The sequence below is a fragment of the Rattus norvegicus genome (genome assembly GCF_036323735.1).
Source record: "Rattus norvegicus strain BN/NHsdMcwi chromosome Y unlocalized genomic scaffold, GRCr8 chrY_unlocalized_5, whole genome shotgun sequence".
Classification (NCBI taxonomy): Eukaryota; Metazoa; Chordata; class Mammalia; order Rodentia; family Muridae; genus Rattus; species Rattus norvegicus.
In genome coordinates, this window is record NW_026947408.1 from 1,374,671 (window position 1) to 1,399,442 (window position 24,772).

Consider the following 24,772-nt stretch of genomic DNA (forward strand, 5'->3'; position numbering starts at 1 on the left):
TTACTACATATACTGTTAGAAGAGACACTGTCTTCATTACCTTCAACATGAAGGAAAACCATTTATATATTCTTTTAAGTTATACAAGGGCATCTGTTAAATGAGTAACACACATCACACAACTTTATTACTTTGAAAGCTCTCTTTATTGCATATATTTACACAATGAAAAGTACAAAGGCTTAAACTCATGTGAGTGTACTTTGTTTCAAATTAACGTTTAGATATACAGGTTGATGACAACAGCCATCTCAGACTCAGAGGGGTTAAATACATAAGGGCATCATCTATTACCTTACCTTTCTTCTTTCCTTTATTCCTGATTAAGACTCATCTCATTTGCAGCCCCTGCTGTGAGAGATGGATCAGAAAATGCCTGAGAGTCCACAAACCAGAATCCATCTATAGGAAAGAAAAAAGACTACATCTACAAATAGTACACGCACTCAAAACTTGTTTGTAGATCTTAACACTTGAAATAAAATGCAAAAAGAAACCCATTTTCTAGGATATTACAATATACAGGAAATGGTACCTGTAGGAAGCATTCTCAGGGGATTTTAAACTTCTGCACCTAAGAATGAAACTGCCTCCATGAAGGTGAAGATTTTTTTCTTTGGCAAGAAAGTCAGTCTGTCTCTTGACAGTTGTGCAGTCTGTTCATCACTAGAGCAACGGTGATGCTTTATGAATGTGAATAGATAAACACATACCAGTTTTCACTTCTTCAAATAATTTCAAGAAGAACCTGAAAGAGAATATATAATGTTCCACAGATGAAATATGGGAATTTAAATTAGCCAGCATAAATATGTTGTTAAAATTTCTGCCTTTATTAATTTTGACTATTTCTGCTATGAATAATAAGATGGTTATGTAATGTCTACCAATCCCCAAAGCCTGAAACATTGTGGAAAACTGTCTTATTTCTCCCCAACTTGGTTTTTGATCACCCTACTTTTCATTGCCCATCTAAATTCTCTGTTTCTCATGTAGATCTGAGGACTATGTGAGGATGTCACTCTCATGTAGAAGACCAAGGAACTTTCTGTACTTGCATGTATTTACTCATGGGAGCATGCAAATAAATCTTTCAGTTTCAAGAACAAAATCGTGGCTGTCCAAGACCCACATGAAACAATATCTTTCTTTGTGCCATCAATGAACTTTAGCACACTGGTAACAACACAGATAACAATATAATGGAATAGTCCTGTAATAATAATAATAGTGATGATGATGATGATGATGATGATGATGGAAAAATCCCCTCGAGGGATCACGTTATAAGGAAAATAAATGTTGAGATGTGTTTTTTTAAGTGATATTGTATCCAGGAAAGCAATTTTCAATAGGACAGACTCCTCTCACATGAAAATCACTCAAACTGTCATGGCTTCACAGAGAGAGTTGAGAACCAGAGTGGTCTTTTAGGACAAGAGAAAGATTCGCCAACATTCTATAAAGAAAAGCAATCCAGATATTCTGTGTGAGGATGGTTAGCTTATGCATGGCTAACACACACAACATATACACAAACACACAAACACACACACCGACACATATGTATGTACACACACACAGATACACAGAGACACACAGAAAGAGACATAGACAGTTAGACAAACAGACATTCACACAGAGAGACTGACAGTAACAGACAAACACACAGACACAGACACACATAAACAGACACAAACACACAGACACACACACATATTCAGAAGCACAGACACAGAGACGATAACCAATATACAGATACACACACAGACACAGACAGACACACACACACACAAACACACTTATGTACACACACACACACATACACACACACACACACACACACACACACTCATCTCTTGTCTCCTACCTAGAGTGTCCAGGTGCATAAAACGTGTGAAAGGATGAAGTGGACCCAGGAAACAGTTAGTCAGCAGAATATTGGTCTGCGTGCAAGTGAATTTTGGTGTCTTCCAAGGATTTCAGTGTCACAGCTCTGTTAGAAGGTATTCAGGGACACGCTATGGTTGTGTGCATATAATTTACTCAGGGTCAAAAGGGCTAAACGAACCTTGGAGAGCAGGAAGGGATTTTTGTGTGCACTTACATCAGTTGCAGGCTTAAGGTACCAGGAAGTCCTCTATTGCTATATCTTTATAATCTCTGACCCAGCATCGGTCTGTTGTTCAGTGATCTCCATTTTACCTACTCAGAAATCGACTCCACTGAATGTGCCCCATACCCAACCCTGAGGTCCTACTTGCTCGATTTCAAAGGATTGCAGGTTCATGTTCTGCATTCTCTGTCAGAATAAATCCTCAGGAACGTGGCCCTCTAGACATCATGAATTAACCAGTGCTTCCATCGAGTTTCTGCATTAACCCGTATGTCCTCTATTTCTGGCCGGTTCTCTCTACACCCCGCTATCCCTCCATCTTCCCCTCTGAACTTCTGCTCCTGTCCTCAGTCGCACTCACTCACTCACAGAACCTGTTCCAGTTTTTCCTTTCAGATAGGTCGATGCTTTTCTTCTCAAGGTGCCTTCTCCTTTCCTTTGTCCTCTCTGCATTTGTGGATTGTAGATGGAATATGATTTATCTCACAGCCGATACCATTCATAGGTAAACGCCTGCCATGTTTGTGTCTCTAGGTCTCATTTCCCTCTTGGGCTGATTTTTTTTTCTAGTTTCATCTATTTTCTCTTTGGCTTCAGGATATCATGCCTCGACCACTATGATGTCATTCCCCCACCCCTATGATGTCATGCCCCACCCCCATGATGTCATGCCTTGGCCCCTTGTTAGAATGGTTGTATATATTCACCAGGTAACATTCTGAATTCTGCCCTGTCACCAGACTCCTCCAGGCACCCACCATTTACAGTTCTTCCTCCTATCCTCTCCCCTTCTACTCTTATTGAGTAGAGGACCCCTCTGGGTACACCCCGTCTCCTGGCACATAAAGTCTCTGCAGGACTAGACTCATCGTCTCCCACTAGGTCCTGAAAACGCAGCCCGGGTAGGAGAACAGGATCCACAGACAGGCGACGGGTTTACTGAACTCATGTGAGAACCATTGTGCTCCTCTACCTCTCTCAGTCCTTCCCTCAGCTCTTTAGTGAGACTCACTGAGCACTGTCTGATATCAAGCCCTGTGCCTGTGCATCTGTATCAGTCGGCTGCTCGTTGGAGCCTTGCAGAGGACAATAATGCTACACTGCCGTCTGCAAACATAAGAAAGGACCATTAATAATGTCAGTGTTTGCCGTCTGCCCATAGGATAAGTCTCACATCCGGCCACTTTTCCTTTGGCCATTTCCTCATTTCCTCTTCCATCTCTCTCCGTGTGTCTCTTATAGAGGGGGCAATTTCTGGGTCAAAATTTTGGGGATGTGTTTGGTTCCTTATCCTTCCACCTTGGGTCCTCTGTGGCTACAGAAATTGACCATTTCGGTGTCCGTATCCCCACTGTTATGAGTCTCAGCTAAAGTCACCCTCATGGACGCCAGGGTATCCTCACCCATTCCAGATTGCTGGCAAATCATAGAGATAGTACCAACTCTGGACAGTCACTGATTTCAGTTTATTCTCTTGGCGCTCTGTCCCTCTTGCTCATCTCTCCCAAGAAATGATTCTCAAACCCTATTTACCTTCCCATCCCCTCAGTCACCCAATCCTTTCCTTCCAACTGCCTCTTCTCATTACTTTGTTCCTCCTTCTGAGTGAAATTCAAACATTTTTCTTGGCCCTTTCTTATTGTTTATCCTCTGTGGTTCCATAGAACTTAGTGTGTGAATTCTGTACTTAATGGCTAATACCCTCTTTTAATGAATATATACATGTTATTTTGGGTCTCAATTACTTCATTCAGGACAATACTTTCTCACTCCATCTTCTTGACCGCAGCTTCTCAATGTCCTTATTTTTCTTTCTTTTTTTTTCTTTTTTTCAGAGCTGGGGTCCTTATTTTTCATATGTGTATAGTATTTCATAGTGTAAATGAACTAAATTATCTGTAGCCACTGTTTGGTTGAGGGGCATCTGGCTTATTTCTATTTTCTGTTCATTATGAAGAAATCCACTAGGAACATGATGGAGCACATGTACTCTCTGCATGGCAGAGGTCTTTTCAGATATAAGACCAGGTGTAGTATAGCTGGGTCTTTAGGAAGAATATTCCCCATTTTCTCACAATCCACTGGACAGATATTGATAGCATTATACAGATTTGCTCTTCCCAAGCAAATGCAATTTGTATCCTGATATTTATTTGCTTCCTCAAAGGAGGTCTCCCCCCACCAACTAGCCCTCTATCATGGACACTGGTGATCACATATGAAACTTCTTCCCATTTTAACCGGTCAGTAAATGCTAGAGCCTATTACAGATAGCCGGAGGGGAAAGTTGGTACCGAAGGTATGACAGTGGGGTTTGGTAGAGAGGCAGAAGAGGGTAAGAGGGGAAGGGAGAGGACTGAAGAAAAAGAGGAGGAAGTAATGATGGAAACAATCCATGTGGCCTGAAGAATGCACATGTAGCAGGGGTTTTATGGTTGGAGTATAAGTTATGATAACGTTGGATCTACCCAATACACGTTTATAGATTATAATTATAATAACCAAATTGTGTGTTTTCTTTATGGGTCATTGGGTTTGGAAATTCCAACAAGCTTTCCTCAACAGTATTTCTGAATCAAATTTTCTGTTAATAGAGATCACCCCTTGTAGGGGCTCTAACTATTGCTCCATAGTCCAGTAGATACAGCTGTTTCTTCCTCAGTCATGTCTCTTGTATTTTCTGTGGATATCTGTTTCTTCAGTGATCCATGCCCAGTGTTCCTTTTTCTCAAGGTTTTCAATGATCTCACCCAGAGGAGTTTCAGGTTTCTCAACTTGTTCCACTTAGTTAACTGCAGCTTCACAATGTCCTTATTGCTCATACCTGCATATTATTCCACTTTAAAAATTTTCTGATAACAGTGAACCGTCATGAGTAGGCTAAAATTTCACAAGAAAACATTAAACATTCAGTCTCTAAATCTAGATCTCCTCATCCCATTATGCTTGCTTGGCCTGACTGGCCATGGCATGAGCAGTTTTTTCTTAGGGACATCAAAGCCATTTCCTTCTCCAGTAATGGCTGCCATCCCTCTGTCACAGGTTTTTACCCTGGTTATTTTTGGTGATTGATGTGATTTAGAAATTGTAACACCATCTGCATGGTAGAAAGCCAGAGATGTTTCAGGTTGACCCTGCTTCCACAGCCAATGATGTCACATGTGCACAATGAGCAACCATATGACACCCAAACAGCAAGATGATGTCATCTTTGACTCCATATGTGACTGCAAGATTGCCTCTTCTCCTGCATGCACCTTGGCAACCATGTCATCCTGACTGCAAGATAGGAACTTTGAATCTACACCCAAAACTAAGATGGCCTCTTTAACTCTCTTAATCCTACCCGTCTGTGAGCATGGGAGGTCTTTCTGTCTTCTGCTACCTTCCTCAGTGTCTCTTTTCAGAGACTTGGAGTTCACACCAGAAATGCTTCTGATGTGCTAGGTTAGAGTTAATTTATATTTCATAATATATATATATATATATATATATATATATATATATATATATCCATTGTGATTGGCATGTCTTCCATAATTTCTTCTCAGCCTCTCTGTCATTTGCATGGCATATTATTTTCATTTAATTTTTCATCCATCCACTTGGCTGAAGGTGTTTTTCATATGTAGGTCATTTCTGGTAAAACTTTTGGATCACATATGTTCACTATTATATGATGTGTGAATGGTGATACACTGAGTTCTCCTTTTGCGATATCATCCCCTTGACCTCCTTTGGTTGTCTTATTGCTCTAGCTGGGAATTTAAGGACTTTACTGAAAGGATGCTGCGAGGTGTGCAGTCTGTTCTCATTCTCCAATTTAGTAGAATTGCCTTTTGCTTCCCTACCCCTTATTTAGATATTAACTGTTGGCTTGCTATATTGCATTTTATGTAATATTTTTTGTATTTATTTTAGTATTTTATTACATTAGGTATGTGCCTGACATCCCTGGTCTCCCTGAGACCTTAAATGTGGAACGACGATGGATTTTGTCAAAAGCATTTTCAGCATTTAAGAGATAGTCTTGCATTTTTTCCTTCTTTCTTTAATTCTGCTCCTTCACACCATTGAGTAATAGTGAATATTAATAAATCATATTAAATATGTTAATAATTAATATATTATTTTTGATATATTAATGTAATATATCAGTTACATTATTATATCAATATATATTAATTTAATATAGTAACAAAATATATTAATATTAATTATATTTACCTTATTAATATAATAATTTAATGTATAAATACATGTTAATATTAACATAGTATATTAATATTAGTTATATATTATGATGTTAGGATATAACAATTTAATGTTACTTTATTAAAATATATATGTATTTTATTAAAAAAATATATATTATGATATGCAACTACCAAAAAGTTAAATCCAAGGGGAGCTCCCACGTTAATTTGAAGTGCAGAGGGCACAATTTTTTTTCAGTTAAGTTTGTTAATATGGTGAATCACTTTAATGGGTTTTCATAGATTGATCCACTCCTGCATCCTCAGGAGAAAGCTTACATGATTGCACTGAATGGCAGTTTGAAATGCTTTTCATTTTGTTTTTGAGCATTTTACCTAGTATTTTTTCCACCATTGTCTGTAAAGAAAATTCGTCTGAAATTCTTTCTTTGTTGAGTCATTTTGTGATTTCGGTGTCAAGGCGACAGTGGTGTCGTGGAATCTGTTTGGTGATTTTCCTTCTGTTTCTGTGTTTTGGAGTAGGTTGAGAATTCTTTGAAAATCTGGTAGAAGTCTGCGCTCAATGAAACTGGCCCTGAGAATTTTTCAGTGGTTAAACTTTCAATTACTGTTTGTGTCTTTTTAGGGGTTGTACAGCTATTTACATAGTTTATCTTACCTTAGTTTACCTGTGGTCAGTGTTATCCATCTACACAAACATCCATTTAATTCAGAGATTCTAATTTTGTAGAAAGCAGGTTTTTGAAGTGAGACCTAAGGATTCTGTGACTTTCATCTTTGTCTATCGATGTGTCTCCCTGTTCATTTCTGATTTTGTTATTTGGATGCTGTCTTACCTCGTATTACATTATCTATTTAAGGGTTTTTCTGTCTGGTTGATTTTCCCAAGGAACTAGCTCTTGTTTTTGTTAATATTAGTATTCTTTTTGTTTCTGGTGGATCACTCTCACCCTGAGTCTGATCATTTCTTTCTATCCCCTCCTTTAATATGTGTTTGCTTCTTTTTATTCTAGAGATTTCATGTGTGCTGGGAAGCTGCTAGTATGGGGTCTCTCCAGTTTCTTTATAAAATTGCTCTGTGCTGCATGTGCACGTTCCTCTTACACTGCTTTCCTTATGTACCTTAAGTTTGGAGACAATATGCCATCATTATCATTGAATTCTAGGAACTTTTTTTTTCAAGTCTTCTCTGAACTTGTGGTTCTTCAGTTGCAAGCTATTGAATATCCATGAGTTTATAGACTTTTTGTTATTGTTGAAGTCCAGTTTAAATCCATGGTGATCTGAGAAGATCCAATGGTTAGCACAGTCTTTCTGTGTCTGTTGTGACTTGTTTATTGAGGGTGAACATGATCAGTTCAGGATAATGTTCCATGAGGTACAGAAAAGAAAGTGTGTACTTTTGTGTTCATGTGAAATATTCTGTAGATATGAATGAGGTCAGATTAATTGAAACCCCTGGCAGTTATATATTCTATTTTTATTGTTTTATTTTTAGTTTCTGTCTCAATGGCCTGCCCTTGGTGAGATGGGACATTGATATCCCCCACTATTAATGTGTGAGGTTCGATGTGATATTTGAGCTTCAGCAATATTTCTCTCACCAATGTTGCTACTTTTGTCTTTGGGATATAGACATCCAGAATTGAGATGCCATTTTGGTGGGTTTTTCCTCTAATAAATATGAAGTGTCCTTCCCCTTCTCTTTTGATTACTTTTGTTTGGAAGTCTGATTGCTGGATGTTAGAGTGGCTACACCATCTTGTTTCTTGTTTTATTTCTTGGAAAATATGTTCCAACACCTTAGTCTAAGGTTATGTCTATCTCAATTGCTGGAGTGTGCTTCTTGAATGCAACAGAATGACAGATCCTGTTTTTACATCCATTATTTTAACCTCTGTCCTTTTGTTGTTGAATAGAGGCCACTAATGCTTAACGGTATTAATGACCAGTGATATTAACTTCATGCTATTTTGATGTTGTGGGTGCAGGGTTTTCTTGCTTGCATGTATTTTGGTTTTTTGTTTTTTTTGGGTGGGATGTTTGAGTGTGTATGTTAGTATAAAATCTGTTCTGTAGGGTGAATGATTTTTTTTTGTTTGCATGTTGTTTTTGTTTTTTTCGGGGGGGGGGTTGTTAGAGCATGCAGGCGAGTACTTCCGTAGGTTATGCTGTGTAATTTTTAATTTCTAGTCGGAGGTTGGGATGGTTCAAATTCTGAAAATCCATCACTATAATCTACTATAAGTGAAACTGAAGGAAAAATTACATGATAATCTCATTAGATGCAGAAAAAGCAATTCCAGCCCCACTTCATGATAAAAGACGGTGAGTGATAAGGGAGACAAGTCCTATGGAGAAACATAGTAAAAGCAAGGGAGAGGAAACCTGTAATGACCGTCAAGCTAAATATAAAGAAACTTAAAACAATTCATTAAAGTGAAGGACAAGGTAAGGCTGCCCACTCTCCCTATTCAGTATAGTATTTGAAATTCTATCCAGGGTAAAAGCATGGTTCAAATTTGGTTCTGACATGGAGTATTGCCAAGTGCTGTGAAGGAGGAATGGCACAACATTTTAAAAATCCTGGGGTATGGCCCACTCTTTAGAACAGCCTCATTGCTCTTTGGTGAGTCATAGCCCCAAGGACCAACTGTACTGAGAACTTCATGCAGCGTTTCGCTCGGTTGTTCCCCTCATATCTCTCTAATTCTAAGAAGTACATAAAAATCCTCCTGGAGCTTACCACCACTCAGGGAGCAACATCATTGGCATTTGCAATAATAGTGGTCGAGGTCTTTTAGGAATTTCCTCTGTGGAAGACCAGTGCTTCCACCATCACCAAAGGAAATGTAGAATAATTAGTGACGACCAGCACCCTTAAAAAGCATTTGGAAAAATAAAATTGTTTGTTAAGCTGGCTAACATGTTTTAACTACTGCCTCTGATGTAAAAAAAAAATTAGGGAACAATTTGAAGTTCGAAAAGACAGGGACTTTTTAAGGCCAGGGATCAAGAACAATGGTGGCACAGGCTAATGGTGTGACTGTCACACATGCTGGACTGTTGAGGACTGATTTCTGTCCCAGTTGTACCCTCAGCTCTCTGATAGGATTTAATAAGGATTGACAATCACAGGTGTGCATTCTGATCATTTAAAGTAGATATGACATTTTTATACACATATTTAGATTTGTGCTTTTTAAAAGATTCTTATTAGAGTACTTTTAAAGATAAATGATACAATATCAACCATTTCTCTGTAAATTCAAAATGCTGCCTACAGTGAAGGGAAACCGAATGAGAAAACTACTTTGCTTACTCTTTGTTACTCTATAACAAATTGCTTACTTATGAGCCTTGTTGGCCTTGGGAGTAATTTGTTTATTTTACGTGTACTATGTAATATTTCTTCTCATACACTATCACTCTTTTCAGCATCAAGCATGAGAAGAAACTAGAACATTATCACATTTGCAGTTTTACTTGGCTTGAAAGATTTCACTAGGATATCAAAGCTATTTGCTGTGGTTTGCCCTGAAGTTATCTGTATTTTGATGCTAATTCCACTGCCCCAAGGACAGCTGCCTACTCATGTACTCAGAACTCAGGTGACTTCACCAAAATCACCTCCCTATTGAATTTGTAAAGTACAGGTGTGGGGCAGGTACATGATAGAAGGATGCTTTGGGAGTAATTTGTTTTCTTTACTTGTACTATGTAAAGAACTTTTCTTTACCATGTAAAGAAGGAGGTCATTGGAGGAGAAGGAAGAATGGGTGAGAGAGATGTTTGAAGAAAGAGGAGGAGACTGGAGGAAAAAGGGGAGATAGGAAGAGGAGAGGGTGAGAAGTCATGGCAGGTGAGGTTACAATTATGGTCTGTGTATTTACAGGTTATTATTAATGTTCCTAAGGGATGGATGGTAAAGGGCTTTGTATATTTAAGTGCGCAATTATATCTTAGCAATTGGGTCAAAATTTTTGTGATGTGTGTTTTCTATGTGAGGGATTGAGTATAGGAAATTGTGTGGCAGCAAGGGACACTGGGCTGACAGGGAATAGGGATGTGTTTTCACCAAGATATCTACCTATTATATTAGGACACTATGGTGCTAGTGATAGCATGGTAAAAGACAAGTTTTCTTTTTTTTTTACAACAACAGATGGCAAAACAAGGTGATGGGCAAGAATCCACTAGTAATCAAAAAGTTGAGAGAACCTTTTTATTTTCTAAGTAAGAGGACACCTGTGCCATATTAATTCTTGATAACTTAAGAGCAGAATATAAAACAAAAATGGGGAAGAAGCAAGGGCTGACAGGCTGTTGGTCCCCTGCTGTGTGATAAGTAATGGCAGTTCAGAGAGTTAAGAGATTAAAGCTGCTTTTTAATGAGAGTTGTTTAGTAAGTCTTTCAGGATACACATTTTCTTTTTAACACAGGCTCCACAGGGGAATTTTGTGTGGAAATCCTAGTTACACAAGATACTTCTTCTATTAAGGTATTATTAACAAGTGATTAAGTTTTATTTAAGAAAGAAGAGAGTATTTCAACACCCCACTCTCATCAATGGACAGATCATGGAAACAGAAATTAAACAGAGATGTAGACAGACCAAGAGAAGTCATGAGCCAAATGGACTTAACGGATATTTATAGAACATTCTATCCTAAAGCAAAAGGATATACTTTCTTCTCAGCTCCTCATGGTACTTTCTCCAAAATTGACCATATAATTGGTCAAAAAACGGGCCTCAACAGGTACAGAAAGATAGAAATAATCCCATGCGTGCTATCGGACCACCACGGCCTAAAGCTGGTCTTCAATAACAATAAGGGAAGAATGCCCACATATACGTGGAAATTGAACAATGCTCTACTCAATGATAACCTGGTCAAGGAAGAAATAAAGAAAGAAATTAAAAACTTTTTAGAATTTAATGAAAATGAAGGTACAACATACCCAAACTTATGGGACACAATGAAAGCTGTGCTAAGAGGAAAACTCATAGCGCTGAGTGCCTGCAGAAAGAAACAGGAAAGAGCATATGTCAGCAGCTTGACAGCACACCTAAAAGCTCTAGAACAAAAAGAAGCAAATACACCCAGGAGGAGTAGAAGGCAGGAAATAATCAAACTCAGAGCTGAAATCAACCAAGTAGAAACAAAAAGGACCATAGAAAGAATCAACAGAACCAAAAGTTGGTTCTTTGAGAAAATCAACAAGATAGACAAACCCTTAGCCAGACTAACGAGAGGACACAGAGAGTGCGTCCAAATTAACAAAATCAGAAATGAAAAGGGAGACATAACTACAGATTCAGAGGAAATTCAAAAAATCATCAGATCTTACTATAAAAACCTATATTCAACAAAACTTGAAAATCTTCAGGAAATGGACAATTTCCTAGACAGATACCAGGTATCGAAGTTAAATCAGGAACAGAAAAACCAGTTAAACAACCCCATAACTCCTAAGGAAATAGAAGCAGTCATTAAAGGTCTCCCAACCAAAAAGAGCCCAGGTCCAGACGGGTTTAGTGCAGAATTCTATCAAACCTTCATAGAAGACCTTATACCAACATTATCCAAACTATTCCACAAAATTGAAACAGACGGAGCCCTACCGAATTCCTTCTATGAAGCCACAATTACTCTTATACCTAAACCACACAAAGACCCAACAAAGAAAGAGAACTTCAGACCAATTTCCCTTATGAATATCGACGCAAAAATACTCAATAAAATTCTGGCAAACAGAATTCAAGAGCACATCAAAACAATCATCCACCATGATCAAGTAGGCTTCATCCCAGGCATGCAGGGATGGTTTAATATAAGGAAAACCATCAACGTGATCCATCATATAAACAAACTGAAAGAACAGAACCACATGATCATTTCATTAGATGCTGAGAAAGCATTTGACAAAATTCAACACCCCTTCATGATAAAAGTCCTGGAAAGAATAGGTATTCAAGGCCCATACCTAAACATAGTAAAAGCCATATACAGCAAACCAGTTGCTAACATTAAACTAAATGGAGAGAAACTTGAAGCAATCCCACTAAAATCAGGGACTAGACAAGGCTGCCCACTCTCTCCCTACTTATTCAATATAGTTCTTGAAGTTCTAGCCAGAGCAATCAGACAACAAAAGGAGATCAAGGGGACACAGATCGGAAAAGAAGAGGTCAAAATATCACTATTTGCAGACGACATGATAGTATATTTAAGTGATCCCAAAAGTTCCACCATAGAACTACTAAAGCTGATAAACAACTTCAGCAAAGTGGCTGGGTATAAAATTAACTCAAATAAATCAGTTGCCTTCATCTATACAAAAGAGAAACAAGTCGAGAAAGAAATTAGGGAAACGACACCCTTCATAATAGACCCAAATAATATAAAGTACCTCGCTGTGACTTTAACCAAGCAAGTAAAAGATCTGTACAATAAGAACTTCAAGACACTGAGGAAAGAAATTGAAGAAGACCTCAGAAGATGGAAAGATCTCCCATGCTCATGGATTGGCAGGATTAATATAGTAAAAATGGCCATTTTACCAAAAGCAATCTACAGATTCAATGCAATCCCCATAAAAATACCAAACCAATTCTTCAAAGAGTTAGACAGAACAATTTGCAAATTCATCTGGAATAACAAAAAACCCAGGATAGCTAAAGCTATCCTCAACAATAAGAGGACTTCAGGGGGAATCACTATCCCTGAACTCAAGCAGTATTACAGAGCAATAGTGATAAAAACTGCATGGTATTGGTACAGAGACAGACAGATAGACCAATGGAATAGAATTGAAGACCCAGAAATGAACCCACACACCTATGGTCACTTGATTTTTGACAAAGGAGCCAAAACCATCCAATGGAAAAAAGATAGCATTTTCAGCAAATGGTGCTGGTTCAACTGGAGGGCAACATGTAGAACAATGCAGATCGATCCATGCTTATCACCCTGTACAAAGCTTAAGTCCAAGTGGATCAAGGACCTCCACATCAAACCAGACACACTCAAACTAATAGAAGAAAAACTAGGGAAGCATCTGGAACACATGGGCACTGGAAAAAATTTCCTGAACAAAACACCAATGGCTTATGCTCTAAGATCAAGAATCGACAAATGGGATCTCATAAAACTGCAAAGCTTCTGTAAGGCAAAGGACACTGTGGTTAGGACAAAACGGCAACCAACAGATTGGGAAAAGATCTTTACCAATCCTATAACAGATAGAGGCCTTATATCCAAAATATACAAAGAACTCAAGAAGTTAGACCGCAGGGAAACAAATAACCCTATTAAAAAATGGGGTTCAGAGCTAAACAAAGAATTCACAGCTGAGGAATGCCGAATGGCTGAGAAACACCTAAAGAAATGTTCAACATCTTTAGTCATAAGGGAAATGCAAATCAAAACAACCCTGAGATTTCACCTCACACCAGTGAAAATGGCTAAGATCAAAAACTCAGGTGACAACAGATGCTGGCGAGGATGTGGAGAAAGAGGAACACTCCTCCATTGTTGGTGGGATTGCAGACTGGTAAAACCATTCTGGAAATCAGTCTGGAGGTTCCTCAGAAAATTGGACATTGAACTGCCTGAGGATCCAGCCATACCCCTCTTGGGCATATACCCAAAAGATGCCTCAACATATAAAAGAGACACGTGCTCCACTATGTTCATCGCAGCCTTATTTATAATAGCCAGAAACTGGAAAGAACCCAGATGCCCTTCAACAGAGGAATGGATACAGAAAATGTGGTACATCTACACAATGGAATATTACTCAGCTATCAAAAACAACGAGTTTATGAAATTCGTAGGCAAATGGTTGGAACTGGAAAATATCATCCTGAGTGAGCTAACCCACTCACAGAAAGACATACATGGTATGCACTCATTGATAAGTGGCTATTAGCCCAAATGCTTGAATTACCCTAGATCCCTAGAACAAAGGAAACTCAAGACGGATGATCAAAATGTGAATGCTTCACTCCTTCTTTAAATGAGGAAAAAGAATACCCTTGGCAGGGAAGGGAGAGGCAAAGATTAAAACAGAGACTGAAGGAACACCCATTCAGAGCGTGCCCCACAGGTGGCCCATACATATACAGCCACCCAATTAGACAAGATGGATGAAGCAAAGAAGTGCAGACCAACAGGAGCCGGATGTAGATCGCTCCTGAGAGACACAGCCAGAATACAGCAAATACAGAGGCGAATGCCAGCAGCAAACCACTGAACTGAGACTAGGTCCCCCGTTGAAGGAATCAGAGAAAGAACTGGAAGAGCTTGAAGGTGCTCGAGACCCCAAAAGTACAACAATGTCAAGCAACCAGAGCTCCCAGGGACTAAGCCACTACCTAAAGACTATACATGGACTGACCCTGGACTCTGTCCCCATAGGTAGCAATGAATATCCTAGTAAGAGCACCAGTGGAAGGGGAAGCCCTGGGTCCTGCTAAGACTGAACCCCCAGTGAACTAGACTATGCGGGGAGGGTGGCAATTGGGGGAGGTTTGGGAGGGGAACACCCATAAGGAAGGGGAGGGGGGAGGGTGATGTTTGTCCGGAAACCGGGAAAGGGAATAACACTTGAAATGTATATAAGAAATACTCAAGTTAATAAAAAAAAAAAAAAAGAAAGAAGAGAGTAGAGAGATTACCTGAATCAGGTGGGGATTTTCATCTACTGCTCAGAACTTAGGGAAAAATTAGGCACTACCAAGTAGAGAGTTTTGATGAAATGTCTGTAACAACAGGGAAAGTGAATGCAGACATATATTGTAGAAGTTATTAATGATAAAGAAAAATCTGTGGCTTCAGGTAGAGAGCTTAACAGACTGAGATATTTTGGGCAAAAGTCCTGGTTTGAAGTTTTCTTATTGATATTAGAATTGATAGACGGTATTCGATTAGTTTTATGAATTATCCCACTATATGGCTCGTTGATGACGCTTAGCGATGATTTGTGGTTACTTTTGATATTTACGACAATAGCAAGTTCAAATTCTCTTAACGTGGGCTCCATGGGAACTTTGGGTTTATTTTCTGATATCACCAAGTACTGAGTTATATCAGGCTCATTTTATACATAAATTCCTTTTTTAAAAAATTGTTTAATCTTCAGGATGGGTGTGACTTTGAGTTTTATGCTTATATTATTACTCTGGGAGAGAGTGCAAGATACAAGCTTCTCTGGTTTCAGATTAAGAAACAGAGTATTTTGGAAGAAAGATTTTGTCCTTGTGTTTTTAAAAATTGTGATTAGGATTCTGGAAACCTCACAGAGTCATACTGATCAGGTTTGATATCAGTAGACGGCTATCAAATATATATTCGGGAGAATCAAACAAAAGATATATCGATTCTTAACCTTTTTCCTGAGAGTTGTATTTTGTAGAGTGTACCTACTTGGAATCCTGGTTTCAGTGAATTTCAGCTGGGTCCAGTCAGGACATATCGGCTATCGCATTTGTTTCATTTTTCCTAACCCCTACACCTAAGGATATCTCAACGCCCATGTACAACTTGAAGAAGTTATGGTGGATCCATTGTCTCAATTACCTGGAATTTGTGGGGTGGGGCTGGAAGTGGTTATTCTAAAGATGTTTTTATAAAGATTTGAAAATTGGTTGAAATTTAGCAGGGAGGAATAAGCTAGATTTAGTTATACAGTCATAATCGTATTTGGTAACTAAGCTTAATCTTATCTTTGTTTGGGTATAGAAATAATTGGAAAAAAATTTAAAATTACAAGAGCCAGTTCTATTATTTTTGTCATTACACACTTCTGAGTTGATTAAACCTGTGAGTCAAGATTGAAATATTAAAGTCATGCATCTGACTTTGTAAGAGTACTATCAAGAAAAAATTAAGATATAAAGACAACAGTCCAGATTGTCTTAGATAGATAGATGCTTTTCAAAAATGTAAGAAATCCACAAAATTTGAGATTTAAAGTTATTACGTATCTTTTGTTGAGTCATATCTTCTCCTAACTGTTCCCCTTTGGCAAATTTAATGAAGAATTTGAACATCTCTACCTCCAAATGAGGCAATACTTTGTGGTTAGGCAGTCACTGGAAAAAATGCCTGTTTCATATGCAGATTAATACTATCCAGAAAAGGACAAATTATGCAGAGGATTTGAGGGTTAAACCCTGCCAATACAGGGTAATCAGCCCTTCCAAGTCTGCCTTTCAATAGGCTGTCAGTTGATCTTGTGTCAGGAGGCTGAAGACTTAAGCTCACATGTTGCTAACAGGGGATTGTGCTATTGGAGATTTGTCTCTACAACCTCTCAGTTCTAGAAGCCCTCTAAGACATCCTATGTGTATAGATATTTTGTCACTCTCAGATTTCTGACGGAGTAGGAGACGGATTATAGCCTCATTGCTTATCAGGCTGTATAACTCTGAATATACATATTTTACTGGATAGTTATCAGATAGTATACAAGCTAGCCAAGACATAATATAGATTTTAAGCCTTTCTGAAGCTGGAATGAAGAACTAAATGCTCTTTCTAACTGATATAGTGACAGACTGGGTTTTGAGTATATCAAATGCTTTATAAATTGTAGAATAGTAATAATCTTACTCAATTGATATATATAAATGAAATGTCTGTTTAACTGGACAAAAAGGGGGAAACGTTGTTTACACTAAAGTTATCTGTATTTTGATGCTAATCCACTGCTCCAAGGACAGCTGCCTTGTCCTGTACTCAGAACTCAGGTGAATTCTACAGAACAGCTTTCACATTAAATTTGTGAAGTACAGGTGAGGGGCAGGTACAGGATAGAAGCAGGCCTATCATTGGAAGAGAAGGAAGTATGGGCAGGAATGAAGTTTGAAGGAGGTAGAAGAGACTAGAGGAAAAAGGAGAGACAGGAATAGGAGAGGGTGAGAAGCCATGGCAGGTGAATTTAAGATACTGCTCTGTGTATTTACTGGTTGTTATTATTGTCCCTAAGGTATGGATCGTACCAGGCTTTGTATGCTTATGTGGGCTACTATATCTTATCAATTGGGTCAAAGATTATTGTGTTGTGTGTTCTTTCATGTGAGGTTTTGAGTGTAAAAACATGTGTGGCAATAAGAGACACTGGGCAGCTGAGGAGTGGTGATGTATTCAACCAAGATATCTAGCAGAGACTTGGGAAACTACAGTGCCAGAGATAGCGGGATATAAGACAACTTTTTTATTTTTATATTTTTGCAACAACACATTCACTTCTGTATTTGACAAACTCTTTTTGTGTCACTTAGGGAAGATCTATATCTGGTTCCTGACAGAATGTGCTTCTTAGGTTCATCAATCTTATCTAGTTATCTAGTTTTGGTGGCTGATTATATATATATATATCGGTGGTTCCTACAACTATGAGATTACGTGCAATTTTAACATGGATTCTGAGCAGGTATGTCAAGAAGGTAGAATCCACAAACGGCAATGCCAAATAGACTCGCTCCTATTCTTATGACCCTAATGAAGTTGAGGTTTCATTGGACCTCTAGTTCTTCCCTCCCTGCCAATCCTCCTGTATCTTATCTTTGGCGTGAAGAAAGAATCATTTTATAACATCCAAAACCCTGAAATCTCACCCTTGGAACACGACAAGGTTGATATTACAGAGATCATATCTAATGGGACTACATAGTCCACATTGTCCTTTGATTTACTCAGGCAGTTATTTCTTTGCACAAAATAAAAATTTGGGAGTTTATCATTTTAAGTAGGTACACAATATTTACACTGTTAAATTCACTTCATAGCTTAGCCACGTTTGTTGCCAAAATCATTGCCAAAAAACTGGAATTTGAAAACAGAATACTTGAGTACACATTCAGGAATATCTATAAAGACCCCTTTCAAGGAATGAACAATTAGAAAATGAAATACAATATTCACTCAATTAAACATCTGTAAAGAAAAAATGGCCTGTGGGAAACAGGGAAAAAATAGGAAATTGATCTGTTTGTCAGAGGAATGGAACTGGGAATAGAATTATTATCCAAAAGAATCTCCTACATCCCATGTTCCTAGATCTTTTCTACTCAATACAAGCCCCTAACTGAGTTTCTCCATGTAGAGCCTGTAACCACTGATGAAGCAAAGTGAAGTTTCCAGCTGTAGAGAGATGTAGTACATAAATGTTACCAATGTGTCACAGTAGACATTCCTGGAAAATGCAAACTCGAATCTGGTCAATGTAAGGAAAGCTATTTAGGAGGTAGGCCATGGCAGTTCTCACTGACATCATCATTTGACCCTCCCTGAAAAATTTCTTGTACCCAGGAGAGCCCTAATTTTGTGATGTCACAAAAAACTGCATCACATATATTCCTGCAGTACCTCTAGGGATTACTAAGTGGCCTCTATTTCAGTGCAAACAGCCATTTGGAAAAGAGAACAAAGAGGATGTATATAACAAAAATGAGTAGAAGAAAGTTGGCTTTCTGTTTTAGTTTGAAAAAAATGAAAAAAATATGTGGTACATGGGAAAGTGCAGTGAGTGCTGTGTAGGGTTTGTGAGGGTTCACTGAACACATGAGCCTTCCACATATGGGATTCAGGAAGTGGGAGCCTCTTAGTAGCAACTGGATTTCCTTGCTCGTTATGGTTCCTGAAAGTCAGAGGTTTTTTTTTTTTTTATCATTAATTTCATTATTCCAAAAGTCAGGTGTTGGGATGGGTACAGCTTTTTTTTTTTTTTTTTTTTTTTTTGAGAGCACATGGCTTCTATTTTTTCTTCCAGAAGGAAAACGTCCTGAGGAGGAAGGGAAAGACAAGTATTGTATCCTCAGCTCAGAGTAAACTCCTTCGTGTACATGATTTCTACACTGTAGTTTGTGTCTGACACTGATATCTGGGAGGGAGAAATGCTTCTAGTTCAGACTTAATCATATCAGTCTTTCCACTAGTGTTATGCTGACTACCATTCCCTAACAGTGTCCCTCTAGATTTCTGAATCAATATGTCTGATTACCTTGCAGTTTTATTTACTTTTATCTCTTTCATAATTTTTTTTTAATTTAAGCTAATTTTAATATTTTTTGGATATTTCTATATCTACATTTAAATGTTATTTCCTTTCCCAGTTACCTCTCCATAAGAGACCTAAATGTTTCCATTCCTTGACATTTAAACCACCCTTACTCTCCCTTGACATATCCTTGAACTGGGAGTCAAACCTAGGGAGGACCTTCCTTTGGTGTCCACCAATGCCATCCTCTGCTACATATGCAGTTGGAGCAATAGGCCTGTCCATGTACAGTCTTTGATTATCTGTATAGTACCAGAAAGTTCTTGTTCATTGTTCTGATGGGGTTGATAGCCTCTTCAGCTCTTGTAATCCTTTCTGAAAATTTATCAACAAGAGGTCCGTTTACAATTCTCTGGTTTGCCACTAGCATTCACTTCGGTAACTGACATGCTCTAGTTGTGTCTCTCAGGGAAGATCTATAAACTGTTACTGGCAGCATGCACTTCTTAGCTTTATTAATCTGAATCGTATCTAGTTTTGGTGTCTGATCTATTTATTTATCTATCCATCTATCTATCTATCTATCTATCTATCTATCTATCTATCTATGCATATATTTATCTATCTATCTCTGCCTCTGTCTCTAGCTCTATCTCTTTTCTATCTCTATATATCTATATCTATTTATCTATATCTATTTTTATATATATGTACATATATTTGATGGCTTATACATCTATGAAATTAGTTGAAATTTTAACATGGATTCTGAGGTCCTAGGTCAAGAATGGAGAATCCACAAATGCCAATACCAAATATACTCCCTCCTGTTCTTATGCGCCTATCGAAGTTGAACTTTTACTGGGCCTCAAGGCATTCCTCTCCCTTCCCATCATCCTGTATCTTTTGTATGGCCTGAATAAAGAATCATGGTAAAATATCTAAAAGCCTGAAGTCTCAGCCTTGGAACACAGGAAGGTAGATTTTCCAGAAATGATACCTAATGGGACTACAGAACCGCATGCTATAGTCCATGCTGTCCTTTGATTTACTGATGTCTGGTAATTTTTGCATAAAATAAAAATTTGGGAGTTTATCACTTGAAGTAGGAACACAATATTTACACTATTACATTCACTCTTTAGCTTGAGCAGCTTTGTTGCGAAAATCATTGCAAAAAACTAGAATTGCAAAACTGAATTTTTGAGTACATATTCAGGAATATCTATAATGTGCCCTATCAAGGAATGAACAATTAGAAAATGAAATACAAAATCCACTCAATTAAATATCTGTAGGGAAACAATGGCCTTTGGGAAACAGATAGAACTTAGGAAATTGAACTGTTTGTCACAGGAATGGAACTGGGAATAAAATTATAATCCAGAAGATTGTCCTACATCCCATGTTCCTAGATCTTTTCTACACATGCAAAACCCGTAATAACTTTCTCCATTCAGAGCATGTAACCACTATTAAAGCAAAGAGAACTGTCTAGCTTTAGAGTGATGTTCTACATAAATGTGTCCACTGTGTCAAAGGAGACACACCTGGAAAGGTCACCTTAGAATCTGGTCAATATAAAGAAAGCTCTTTAGCAGGTAGGCCATGGCAGTTCTCAGTGACATCATCATTAGGCTGGCCCTGAAAAATCTCTTGTATACTGGAGATCCCTAGCTTCTCCTGTGATGTCACAGTGTTTTCCAGACTGCAACTGCCTCTCAGACATTCATTCAGTACCTCTAGGGTTTATTAATTGGCCTTTATTTCAGTGTAAACAGCTATTTGTGAGGAAGATCAAAGAAGATGTAGATATCAGAGATGGGGAGAAGGAAGTTGGCCTAGGAAGTTTTAGTTCAAAAAACGAAGAAATATGTGGTACATGGGAAAGCACAAGGAGTGCTGTGTAGGGGTTGTGAGGGTTCACTGAACACATAGCCTTGATCTGAGCCTTCCCAATATGGGATTCAGGAGGTGGGAGCCTCTAGGTAGCATCTGGATTTCATTGCTTGTTATGGTTCCTGGAAGTCAGAGGTTGTTTATCATTAATTTCTTTATTCCAAAAGTCAGGTATTCGGAAGTTTACAGTTGTTTTTCTGAGAGCTAATGGCTTTCATTCTTTTTCCCCAGGAAAAATAGTCCTGAGGAAGGAGGGACAACAAGTATTGTATCGTCATGTCATCTCAAGGTAAACTCCTCCTTGATTTGGATTCCTATAGTGCACTTTGTTTCTGACACAGATATCTGGGACAGAGATGTGCATCTAGTTCAGACATCATCATCTCAGTCTTTCCACTAGTATTTCTCTGATTACCATTCCATGACAGTTACCCTTTAGATTTCTGTATCAATATGTGTGATTCATTGACAGTTTTCTTTTCTTTTAACTCTATCATTTCTTTAGGAATTTTTATTGCGTTTCTAATTGGATACTTCTATATTTACATTTCAAATGTAATTTCCTTTCTCAGTTTCCTGTCCATAAGAGCCCTAACCTGTCCCCCTCCCCTTTTTCAATAACCCCCCTTACTGCCTCTTGACAGTCCATTGAACTGGGAATCAAATCTAGGGAGGACCAAGGGCCTCTTTTTTCATTGGTGTCACGAAGGCCATCTTCTGCTACATTTGCAGTTGGAGACATTGGTCTGCCCATGAGCAGTCTTTGAATATTGATTTAGTACCAGAAAGGTTTCGTGTATTGGCATTGTCCTTGTGGGGATTAAAGCCCCATTCAGATCTTGTAATCCTTTCTCAACATTTACCAACAAGAAGTCCATTTTCAGTTCATGGGTTTGCCACTATCATTTACCTCTGTATTTCACATACTTTAGCAGTGTCTCTCAGGAAATGTCTATATATGATTCCTGGCCGATTGCAGTTCTTAGGCTCATCAATTTTATATCATTTGGTGCCAGATGTGTGTGTGTGTGTATATATATATATATATATATATATATATATATATATATATATATATATATATATATATATACACATACACTTTTGGTGGCTCCTACAGCTAGGTGGTTCGTTGGAATATTAACATAGAATCTGCCAAACTAGGTCAAGAATGTAGAATTCAGAAATGACAATGTCAAATAGACTCCCTCCTGTATTATGAACATATTGAGTTTGAGGTTTGACTGATAAACATGTCATTCTTCTCCCTGCCTATCCTCCTGTATCTAAGGTTGCTACTTAAGGACGAATAATGATAAAACATCCAAAACCCTTAATTCTGGCCATGGGAACACAGGAAGATAGGTAGTGCAGGTTTGATATCGAATGGGACTAGAGAACCGAATTCTGTAGTCCATGTTGCCCTTTGCTTTTCTGATGCCTGGTAATTTTTACATAAAAGAAGCTTTTAGGAGTTTATTAATTGAAGTGAGTACACAGTACTCACACTGTTATGCTCACTCTATAGCTGGGCACACTTTGTTGCCAAAATCACTTTGTTGCAGATAATGGAATAGGAAAAAAGAATTTTTCAGTACACATTCAGGAATATTTATGAAGTCCCCTGTCAAGGAAAGTACAATAAGAAAGTGATATACAATATTCATTTAATTAAAGGTCTGTAGGGAAAATACTGGCCTTTGTGATACATAGATAACCAAGAAAATTGAACTCTATATCTCAGGAATGAACCTGAGAATAAAAATATTATCTAGAAGAATCTTCTACACTAGATGTTCCAAAATCTTTTCTACCCATGCCAAGCCACTGACTACCTTTCTCCATCCCAAGTTTGTAACTGCTAATAAAGCAAAGAGAAGTCTCTAGCTTTAGAGAGATGGAGTACATAATGGTTTCTACTGTGTCACATGAGACATACGTGGAATGGGCACCCTTGAATCTGGTCAATGTAAGGAAAGATGTTTTACAGGTAAGCCATGGCACATCACAATGACATAATCAGTAGGCCCTCCCTGAAACATCTATTGAAACCTGGAGAGGACTAGCTTCTTCTGTGATGTCACAAGTGTTGTCGTGACTGCAACTCCCTTCAGATATCCCCTCAGTACCTCTAGTGTTTACTAATTTAACTCTAATCGAGAGTAAACAGTCATTGTGGAGTGAGAAGGAAGAGGATGATGAGATCAGAGATGGGAAGAAGGAAGGTGGTCTTCTGTCTTGTTATAAAAAAAGGATGAAATACATGGTACTTCGGAAAGCTCAGTGTGTCCTTGTAGGAGTTGAGTAGGATCACTGAAGAGATAGACTTGTTCTGAGCCTTCTGCATATGGGAATCTAGAGCTGCGAGCCTCTCAGCTGGACTTCGCAGTTCTTATGGCTCCTGGAAGTCAGAGTTTTTATATCATTCATTTCTTTATTCCAAATGCCAAGAATTTTGAAGGTAACAGATGTTTTACTGAGAGCTCATTGCATTTATTCTTTTTGTCAATTATAAAAAGGTCCTAAGTAAGAAATAAAAGGCAAGTATTGTGTCCTCTGCTCAGAGTAAACTTCTCCATGCTTTGGATACCAATAGTGCAGTTTCTCTCTTACACTAATACCTTGGAGAGAGAAGCGCTTCTAGTAGAGACTTCATGATCTCAGACTTTCCACTAGTATTTCCACTGACTAACACTTTAGATTTCTGAGTCAATTGGTGAGATATACTTGCCGGATTCCTTTCTTTCATTTCTTCCATTTTTTCTTTATTTTTTTAGAAAAACTCTCAAAACTCATCCTGGCTGACAATGTAGATTAGACGCATCAGATGAAATGAATTGAAAAACTCTCCTGGGAATGAAAGTGGTAAGGAAATCACATTGATGTATCCTAAATGCAGTGCTAAGAGCAATATTCAGACTAGTCTGTGGAGATGCTGCTGTCATCAGAGACCACAGACAATTAGTGGAGAATGATTCAGCATTAAACTGGGAATGGAAGATGATGGTTGATATTGTTCTAGTAGATCTCACTACATTAAAAAGTGTTTCTTCCAGATAACTGAATGATTATTGTAAAGCAAATCCCGGAATGAACTTATGAGACCCACCATCAGCCTGTCAAATAATGTGCGAAAGAAGAAATCTGTGTCTCTCCAGGGACAAATTGTTGCTTTCAAACCAACAGTAAAGTGTCCATTCTATGAATGATACATTGATATATACACATTATAGAAGGATGGATACAGAGTTTCTTCAGGTCCATGAATGAGGTATTCAGCAGTTGACCTGGATCAGAAATGAAGGTAATTTTTGCCAACTCTTCAGACTTGAGCTCCTTCACTAGGATCCCCATGATTGAAGAAAAGAACAAACTTCAGACAACTTGTCTCAGATTTTTATGTAGTTAAGATTTCCTGGTCTTGGTCCTAGGAAGGAAGGATATCTTGCTTTCCAATTCTTGTTTATCCTATAATCCTCTCTGCTGCATTCATGCAAATAGATTACTGTGCATTTCTTTAATAGGTTACAA

General features: G+C 38.1%; 1 long non-coding RNA gene across 5 annotated transcripts in view; it reads left to right on the forward strand.

Annotated features, from left to right (window-relative positions):
- LOC134484769 (uncharacterized) overlaps positions 1-24,448 on the forward strand; it is a 40,192-nt gene extending 15,744 nt beyond the window's left edge. Inside the window, exons 2-3 of one of the 5 annotated variants that reach the window (XR_010062537.1) lie at positions 21,473-21,530; positions 24,019-24,448. This is a non-coding gene — a long non-coding RNA (uncharacterized LOC134484769). Of the gene's footprint in view, positions 1-21,472; positions 21,531-23,251; positions 23,703-24,018 lie in introns of those variants that run through there. The other 4 variants (XR_010062538.1, XR_010062539.1, XR_010062540.1 and 1 more) reach the window with 4 other exon arrangements.
- The last annotated feature ends 324 nt before the right edge of the window (positions 24,449-24,772 follow it).